This window comes from Dipodomys merriami, unplaced genomic scaffold, assembly GCF_024711535.1.
Source record: "Dipodomys merriami isolate MVZ:Mamm:240054 unplaced genomic scaffold, mDipMer1.0.p SCAF_340, whole genome shotgun sequence".
NCBI lineage: Eukaryota > Metazoa > Chordata > Mammalia > Rodentia > Heteromyidae > Dipodomys > Dipodomys merriami.
In genome coordinates this window covers 678544-688005 of record NW_027204938.1, presented here as the reverse complement: position 1 = coordinate 688005, position 9462 = coordinate 678544, and the positions used below count along the sequence as shown (strand labels likewise).

Here is a 9462-nt window from a genome sequence, read left to right as displayed (position 1 = left end):
CTCCTGAACTTGGCGAGTGATTTTAGGTGTGTCTACAACAGTAGAATCAGCATAAATCAAGCCAGCATTTCTTCATTGAAGATACAAGGAAAGGACACAGGTTGCCACATTGTAACAATGAAATATACAAGACACTCTATGGGAGGGGTGAAGCGACATGTTGGGGAGGTATGAAGGGGCGGAATGGTAGGGGAAAGACAAAGGAGGGGGTAACAATGCTCAATAAGAAATGGACTAATTACCTTACTTACGTAACTGTAACCCCTCTGCACAGGGACTTTACAATAAAAATATAAATTGAAAAGATACAAGGAAAACTTCTGTACTTATAGGAAGTTGTATTTGTTACACAATATCAGCAAGGTATTGGTTTTAGGACCACAAGCATATTAAAATTTTGGATGCTCTAATTCTCTACATAATGTAAACACAGTATATTATTTCCATTAGAATCTGCCCACAACCTAGTGCAGGGTAATTGCTAAGAAAATTTTTACTACATTCTATGTTTGTAATGAAAAATAAAATTATATGCACTATTGACTGATACCATTTTTTTCAGATAATTTATTTATTGTGAAAATATCGTACAGAGGGGATTTTATTACATGGGCAAGGTAATGAATATACATACATATATGTATATTCATATATATACATATATACATACATATATACATATACATATATATATATATAATGTTTTAAAATCAAAATATTTTACATCCTTTTTAAAAATTTTTTATCATGAAAATACCATACAGAGTTGTTACAATTACAGAGGAAAGGTAATGAGTACATTTTTATCAAGCATTATTGCTTCCCCCTTGGTTTCCCCTTCCCTTCATATCTTCCACCACCCCCCAGCCCCTCCCCGACCTGCCCAAAGTTGTAAAGTTCGAATTTCTGCATAACGACTTGTACATCTCATGACTGCAATGGGTCCACCGGTATCCCTATTTGCTTTTGCCCTTCCCATCCACAAACTATATCAATATCAAATACAATGAAAGCCGGGGTTATACCGTGGGGGAGGGACATAGAACACAAAAAAGCAATCATCTTTTGAATATGTTTGAAACAAATGCAAGAAGGAAAAAAATACGAATATCTATATTGGGGTTCATTTCACGTAAAATCAACTTATCTGACCTTTTCTGCTTGTTTCAGACATACACTAGTTATTGCAAATAAGGGAAACCATGGGACCTATGTTTCTTTGGGCCTGGCTTTCTTCACTTAATATACTTTTTTCCAAGTATTTCCAGTTCTTAACAAATGGGTCAATGTCATCCTTTCTGATGGAGGCATAGAATTAATTCCATTGTGTATATATACCACATTTTCTTAATCCATTCATCTGCGGAGGGGCATCTGGATTGGTTCCACATCATAGCTCTCTTAAAGAATGCTGCAATAAACAGTTATGTTGGTAGCTTTAGTATAGTCTTGTTTGTTACCATTTGGGTAAATGCCAAAAATTGGGATTGCTGGGTCATGGGGGAGATCAATGTGAAGTCATTAGAGGAACCTCCATACTTCAATAGATACAATCTATTCAACATCAAACAACTATGTACTAATGGGTTAAGAACAGAAAAGAAGAATTTTGCAAACGAGAAGTTATTAGGTTTAGAGAGAAATGTGGGGAAAAGTAGGATTAGAGGGATGTGGTAGGTAAAAAGAGAGTGTATTTGACCAAGTTCTAATTTCAGAGAGGGAAATAGCTTGGGCAGAATTATTTGAGAGACTTAAAAAAACAAGAGAAAATGGAAAAACAAAAATTTAAATACAAAAAGTGAAACACAAAAATTATGATTAAAAGTTCTTAAAATTATAAAGGTAGAAGGAGATAATACTACTTTTAAAGAATTTAAGCCTAAGAGGTTTTGAATTGAGTAATAAATTTCTGGGTTAAATATGTACACAGGGGAGATAAAGTCTAATAATCGATGACAGGTATGTATCTGAGGATGAGCAAAACAGCAATTCAGTCACCCAAAAAGAAGAAAGGGAAGAAAAAAATGAAAAAGAAAAAAAAAGAAGAGAAAAAGAAAAAAGAAAAAAATGACCAAAAACTCAGTAGAGATTAAAACACACACAGACACACACAGACACACAGACACACACACAGACACACACACACACACACACACACACACACGCACACACACATACCTAAAATAAAAATTATGCGAGGACAAAAAAGATTAATAGAAAACAATTTTTAAAATATAATTTTAAAACTTTTAAAAATTAAAAATTAAAAAAGGTATAAAAAAGAGTTCTTTGATTGGGGAGGGGGGGGGGCTGCGTGCATGGGAAGATCTTTTATCTCCCTTGTGTCCTAACGAATCTCTTTGTGGAGTCTCAGGTCTGCTTGTGGTTACTGTCTGGTCTGTCTTGATTGGTTACTTAAGTCAGTTTGTTTGAGCAGGCAGAAAAATGCTCTGCTTTACCCAGGATTTTGTGATCCTCCTCCTCGCTAGTTCAGTGGGAGAGAGATCTGCTTTGATTATCACAAAAGAAGGAGATGGCAAAGAAGGAGATGGCTGTTTCTTCTAGTTTGGAGATGGTGTGATGAGGCTAGGTTCTGGGTAGAGTTGAGGCCTTTCACCAAACAGTAGCTTTTCCCTGAGGGGATAGCTTCTGATATACTCACAAAGCCCAGCCTACAGCCATTCTCAGGGTTTATGTATACTGAATTTCAATTGTTTTTCTAGGCTGCTGTAGGGAGGGGCAGCCTCTGGCTCTGTTTACCCAGAAGAATTCCACACCTGTAGGGGACGAGGATCCTCTGCTTGGGCTTGGTGACTTTCCCTTGGGTGGAGCTACGCCTGGAATGTCAGGTCAGGTTCCTGTGACCTGCTAAATGACTCCAGTTTTCTTCCAAGGCCTGAGTTGTTGGTAGCTCCTCAGCCAGGCCTCTGTCAGTATCAAAAATGGAGATCTCTGCTGCTGGGGGTGGGGAGAGGTGGACTTCCCTCCTTTGCTTCCTGAGAAGGAGTGAGGATGTCAGGGTTCTACTCACGCTGGAGTGTTGGTTCCGTGGTCATCTTTAGTCTGTGATCTGCAGGATGAAGATATTTGCTCCTTGTCAGTTCTTGCTGGTGTTGAGTAGAATCCACTAGCTCTCTGGTTCTGGTGCCTCTGTCCCGGACTCTCTGTGTTTATGTAGTGTGGCTATGGCCGCCACCACCACCGCCTTGGCACAGCTGCAAGCAAGTGCTCAGGTCTGTCTCATTGACTCAATTTTTACTCTCTGGCCAAACTCTCTGTACAGTGATAGCACACTTGGTGTGATTCTTTAGGCTAAGACTGTTCACTGGAACACTAAACTGCTATCTATACGAAAAATTGACAACTTCCAGCTTCATTTCCACAGTCTTCATTCAACATTCATGAGTATATTTCTTATCAAGCATTGTTGCCTGCTCCTTTGTTTCCCCTTCGAATCCCTTCAAATCACCCTCCTTCCTAATCCACCTCCCAGCCAAAGTTGTAAAGTTGATTTTTTGATGTAACATCTTGTACATCTTATTGTTGCAATGGGTCCAGCTGTATCCCTATTTAAACAGTTTGTTATTGCCTTAGCCCTCCACAAATTATATCAACCTCAAATACAATGAAAGCAGGGGTTTTACCGTGGGGGAAGGACATACAAAGCAACAAAGAAATCATCTCATAAGTATGCTAGAAACAATTGCAAGAAAGAAAAACCATTTGATTCCTTATCTTGGAGTTTATTTCGCCTACCATCAACTTATCTGACCTTTTCTGCTTGTGTCAGGCATACTAGTTTATGCAAATAAAGGAAACCATGGTACCTATGTTTGTTTGGGCACAGCTTACTTCACTTAATATAATTTTTCCAAGTCTTTCCATTTCTTAACAAATGGGCAATGCCATTCTTTCTGATGAAGGCATAGAATTCCATTGTGTATATATACCACATTTTCTTGGTCCATTCATCTATGGTGGGACATCTGGGTTGGTTCCAAATCTTAGAGCTATGGTAAACAATGCTGCAATAAACATAGCTTTGCTGGTACCATTAGTGTGCTCTTGTTTGTGATCATTTGGGTAAATGCCCAAAAGTGGGATTGGTGGGTCATAGGGGAGCACTATGTGGAGTCTTTTGAGGACCCTCCATACTACTATCCAAAGTGGCTGAACAAGTTTACACTCCCACCAACAATGCAGTAGGGTTCCCTTCTGACCACATCCCCTCTAGCATCTGTTATTATTAGAGTTCTTCATTATAGCCATTCTAATTGGAGTGAGGTGGTATCACAATGTTGTTTGGCATTTCTCTTATGGTTAGGGAAGTTGAGCATTTCTTCATGTGTCTATTGGCCATCCTTCTTTCTTCTTCAGCAAAGTTCCTCTGTTAGTCTATAGCCCACTTATTTATTGGGCAGTTGTTTCTTTGACGATTTATTGTTGGGGCATTTAATTTTCTTAGTTCCAGGTATATTGTAGATATGAGACCCTTGTCCATTGTATGTTTAGTGAAGATCTTCTCCCAATCTGTGGGCTTTCTGGTGATCTTGCTAGCTATGTCCTTTGCCATGCAAAAGCTCTGCAATTCTATGCAATCCCATTTGTCCAACCTTTCTTTAATTTGTTGTGTTTCTGTGTCTCTTTTAAGAAAATTTTGGCCTGTGCCAAGGAGACCTAGGGTTTCACTTATTTCATCCTTTGAATTTTTTAGAGTGTCAGCTTTGACTCCGAGGTCTTTGATTGTGGAGCACATGGGCAGTAAAGATGGCGCTGAGGGGGAGTTGTGTGGGAAGAGCCCAATTTGCTTTGCATTCCATGACTAACCATCCCGTGGAAGCTTAGGTGCATGATAAGGTTCCTCTTCCTCCCCTCCCATGCACACCTGGTCTTTTTTGCTTTATAAAAGAGCTTGCTCTGAGTTAATAAATGAATTTCCTGCTTCACTTGACTCACTGCTGTGTCTGTTTGTCTCCCTGGCTAAGTGAGGCCACGGAACAGGGGAGCAGCCGCACTTACCTTTCCTTGGACCCCATCCGTCTTTTGTGGGATGGACGAAGACCCAACATCTGTCACCCAACGTGGGCTTGAAAGGAAAAGATACCGGCAGAGGCTAAGCAGTCTCACAGGGTAAGTGAAACCCTTAGTATGTGTAATGCTATTTCACAGAAGTAAGAGGAAGAGGCAGCATTAGGCCTAGCAGGCATAAAGAGGACTTGAGAAGTGAGAAGGAAAAGGAATGGGTAAAATTCATCCAAGAATGCACTGAAACATGCACAGTGGAAATCAAAATGAGGGTGAAAGTTACCCCCTCTGACTCAGGTTCCCCGGATGGTCCTAGGTCCCCACCCTATTTCCCCGATTGAGGGAGAGGTACAGCGTCCTACGCAACCTGTGAGAAGGACCTGCAAGACTCGGACCCCTACCAACCTTCCATGGAGGGGTTGAGGGGTGGGGAAGTAACCTAATTGGAGGCCTACCCTGGAAAGGAAGGGCCACCCAGGACCCCGGACCCTGGGCCACAGGATTTGCTTCCCCAAGTGTATCTGGTAAATCTGGCCCATGGAATGGTATCCATGGGAAGCTAAAGATCTTAAAGAGCTCCACAAGGCAGTGCCGGAGGATGGTCCAAACTCTCCTTGGGCCCAGACTTTATTACAGGACATTGCTTATCACCCATGTGTCCCCAAGGACTGGCTGGATGTGGCCAAAGCCTTCTTCACTTTCACTTGTTCTCAGTTTATTAAATGGTGAGCTTTCTTTAAGGAGGAATGCAGAGTGCGAGTGGAGAATAACTGGCAGGCTCAATCTGTGATACCTATTACTTATACCATGTTAAAAGGGATGGGGAATGGTACTCCACTGGCATCCAACATGCCGCAATACCTGGCCCATACCATGATCAGGTGATGCAGGCAGGACTTGCCACATGGTTCAAACTGGATGATGGGCCCACTGAGTCAATTATAGCAGGAGTTACACAAAAACCTGGTGAGCCTCTAGTTGAGTTTGTAGATGGAGTTGAACAGAGTATTAACCACAAGCTGCCAGCAGGGAACCTCCAAGATCAGTTTGTAAAGCTGCTGGTCTGGGAAGAGATGAATGCAGACCACCACATGGCCTGCATGGGATTGAGAGAGTGTTTTCTGAGAAGATGGCTGGTGGCCTCACAGAATGTGGGAATGCAACAGCACCAGTCCCAATCATAAGCTTTAGCTTTACATGCTCAGACATCTGCAATGACTGTGGCTATTACTCAGGCACTGGCAGCCCAGGGCCAAGGAACCCCAAGACCATCGGGGAGAGGGACTTGTTTTAAATGTGGGCAGGAGAGGCACTTTAAGAGGGACTATTCACAACAATCCTCTGCCAACTGGCCCGAGGGGTCCTAACCTCCCCCTACACCCTGACCCAGGGGCACTAAGGGATACCATTGGAAAAAGAATTGTGGATCCAAGTTTGATTTAGATAGGAAGCCCTACCTGGGTGGAGTGGTGGCCATTGATAAAACCTAAACTTGTAGCCCTCCACCTTCTGGTGGAGATAAACCTTGGGTACATATGCCCTTCTATGAGTCCTTGGAACACACCCATATTTGTTATTCAAAAGGCCTCTGGGGCTAGGTGTGTGCTCCAAGATCTATGAAAGGTAAATGAAAGGATGGAGCTAGTAGGCATCCCTAAGAGGTATGCCCTGGACTCCTGCTATACCTTCAGAATATACCTCGGTGTGATTGATATTAAAGATTGTTTTTTTCAATCCTCCTGCATCCGGATGACTGCAAAAAGTTTGCTTTCTCCATCCCTTCTCTTAAGTTTTCCCTGCCTGATTGGAGGTTTGAATGGACGGTGCTGCCAGAGGGAATGGCAAATAACCTGGCCTTTTGCCAACAATACTTGTCCACACTTCTAGGGCCTGTGTTGGGTTCAGATACCTCCCTTGTGTTTGCCTACCCGGATGATATAATCGTGGGGCACCAAGACCTAGGACAACTGGAGGGCCTTCTGGCCCAGGTTCGCACCATATTAAGAAAGGGGGGCTTCACCATAGCACTCAATATGATTCAAAAGTTACCTCCTTTTAAGGTGCTCTGGTTCCACCTTACCTTGACTCAGGACAGTCTCCTTAAGCCTTTGCTGGATATTCCAACCTCTCTGACCTTAACCCAACTTCAGAGCCTTTTAGGGGAAATCAATTGGCTGTTGCCATGGGTGCCTGTCCCTAAAGATAGTGTGTGCCTTATTTGCCCTACTAAAAGGCAGGATGCACCAAGAAGTTATTACAATTACAGACAGCCATTGGGCAATATTTTTGCAGTTCCAAAAAGCCCTGGATGAAATTTTACTGAAGAGGAATTCTATTTTTGAGCCCATTTCCCTTTGGTGGTTTGGAGGTGTTACATTGATTTCTGCAGTTTTAATTAAAAGGGGGGACCCATTAGAGTGGGTTCACACTCCCCTGGGGGCACACCTCAGGTATAATCTCAGGCAGATCAACTTGCAGATGCTATCGTCAAGGGAAGGACCCAAGCCCAAAGGCATTATGGCCTTGAGCTTCACTCCAATGTTTTTCTTTTGGGGATGGCAGACATTGAGCAGCTCACTTAAGCCAATGCCTCATCTTGCTCTCTCCTTAGAGGGTTTCTAGGACAAATTGAGTCCCACTACAACTGGTTCCTTTGATTTTTTTAAAATAAGAGTTGTAATAGTTATGAAGGAGTATCATAGTAATTTTGAATTGCATTTCTCTAATGACTTCTGTTCCCAAAGCTTAAGCCAGCATAGAAGTAGCATTAAACACAACTTTGTAAACCCACTGGCGATTTTCATGGATTTTGGAATACATGTCTATTCAGAATTTGTGCCCAGTTTTAAGCAAGTTTCTTGTTAATCTCATCTTTAATCTCTCTATACAAAATCAATAATTAATTCAATGCAGTAGAAAAGAAAAAATTAAGTATCTCCTAAAAATTATCATTTTTCAATTACGTGACATTGCTTAAATCATTTTCTGTTTACACTTGAGATTATATAAATTAATTTATTTAGACCTTTTACAAGGTTATACGTATTTTATTTATTTTACATTGATTGATATTTCCAAAGCCTGTGTGTTTAATTTTCCTTGGTGTATTTCAGTATCATGTAGCTCATATTTCAGAGTGAAGAATAAATGGAAGGAAGCAAACAAAAAAATACAGTTCCTCTCATCTGATGAAGCCTCTACAAGAATGAGGAAAGAGTTCATCCTTCTAAGGAGCTACGATAGGATATCAAAAAGTTAATTCATTCTAATAGGTCTTCATTATCTTTACAATGTAGCGTAAATGATTTAAAACACAATATACTGCTCAGATACTTATATGTTTTATCAGGTTTGTATATTTTCATATGGATTTCACCTCAGTTGTAATTCCTTCATTATTCTGTCCCTGATATTTTTACACTATCAAGACATAAGATCACCAGTTTGATTTAGAGCATGAGAAATTATCCATCTGGCTTCCTTGGAAGCAGTGCATATTCAATTGATAACATTATTTCTGGTTGCTCATTACATGTAATGGTTTCTGTAATACATATCACATTCTACGTAGTATTTAAAAATCTGCTTTGTTAACAATATTATATGGATAAAATTGGGGGAATAAACTCTTCCATCTCAGAACATTTTTATATGTTTTTAGTTGTAAAAGTACTGTACAGAGGGGTCACAGTTACACACACACACACACACACACACACACACACACACACACACACACACACACACACACACACATTTTCTTGATCCATTCATGTACTGAGGGGCATCGGGTTGGTTCCATATCTTACCTATGGTAAATAATGCTGCAATAAACATAGTTGTGCTTGTAGTTTTAGTATGGTCTTGTTTCTGATCATTTGGGTGAATGCCCAAAAGAAGGATTGCTGCGTCATAGAGGATCTCTATGTGGAATCTTTTGAAGAACCTCCGTTCTGCTTTTCAAAGGGGTTGACAAGTTTACACTCTCACCAAGAATTCAGTAGTGTTTACTTCTGGCCACATTCCCTCCAGCGTCTGTCATTGTAAAAATATTGAACGCTTCAGGAATTGGTGTGTCATCCTTCGAAGGAGCTATGCTCATCATCTCTGTATCATTCCAGGTTTAGGGTATGTGCTGCCACATTGAGCACAGAACTTTTTTTTATATATAAAGTGTAATTGGTTTTCTTAAATTAGACACTTCAACAAAAAGTAAATGCAAAAGAATGGTCATGAAATATTTATTTCTTACATAAGCACATATTTAAGAAGAAACTCAAAATTGATATGTCAAAAACAAAGTAATTCCAAATATTTGTGGTTCAAGAGATGTGTAGAAGGAGGAGTTCAATTATTCTCTACAAGGCACCTGTCATAATGAACATTGCAGCAAGGGTTAAGGTTGTTAAAGTTCTAATGCTTTAAATGGGTTTAATT

General features: G+C 40.5%; 1 non-coding gene across 1 annotated transcript; it reads right to left on the bottom strand.

Moving 5' to 3' along the window:
- Positions 1-9070: 9070 nt before the first annotated feature.
- LOC138803570 (U6 spliceosomal RNA) lies at positions 9071-9176 on the bottom strand. Its single transcript, XR_011364976.1, has one exon. It is a non-coding gene; the product is annotated as a U6 spliceosomal RNA (small nuclear RNA).
- Positions 9177-9462: the final 286 nt, after the last annotated feature.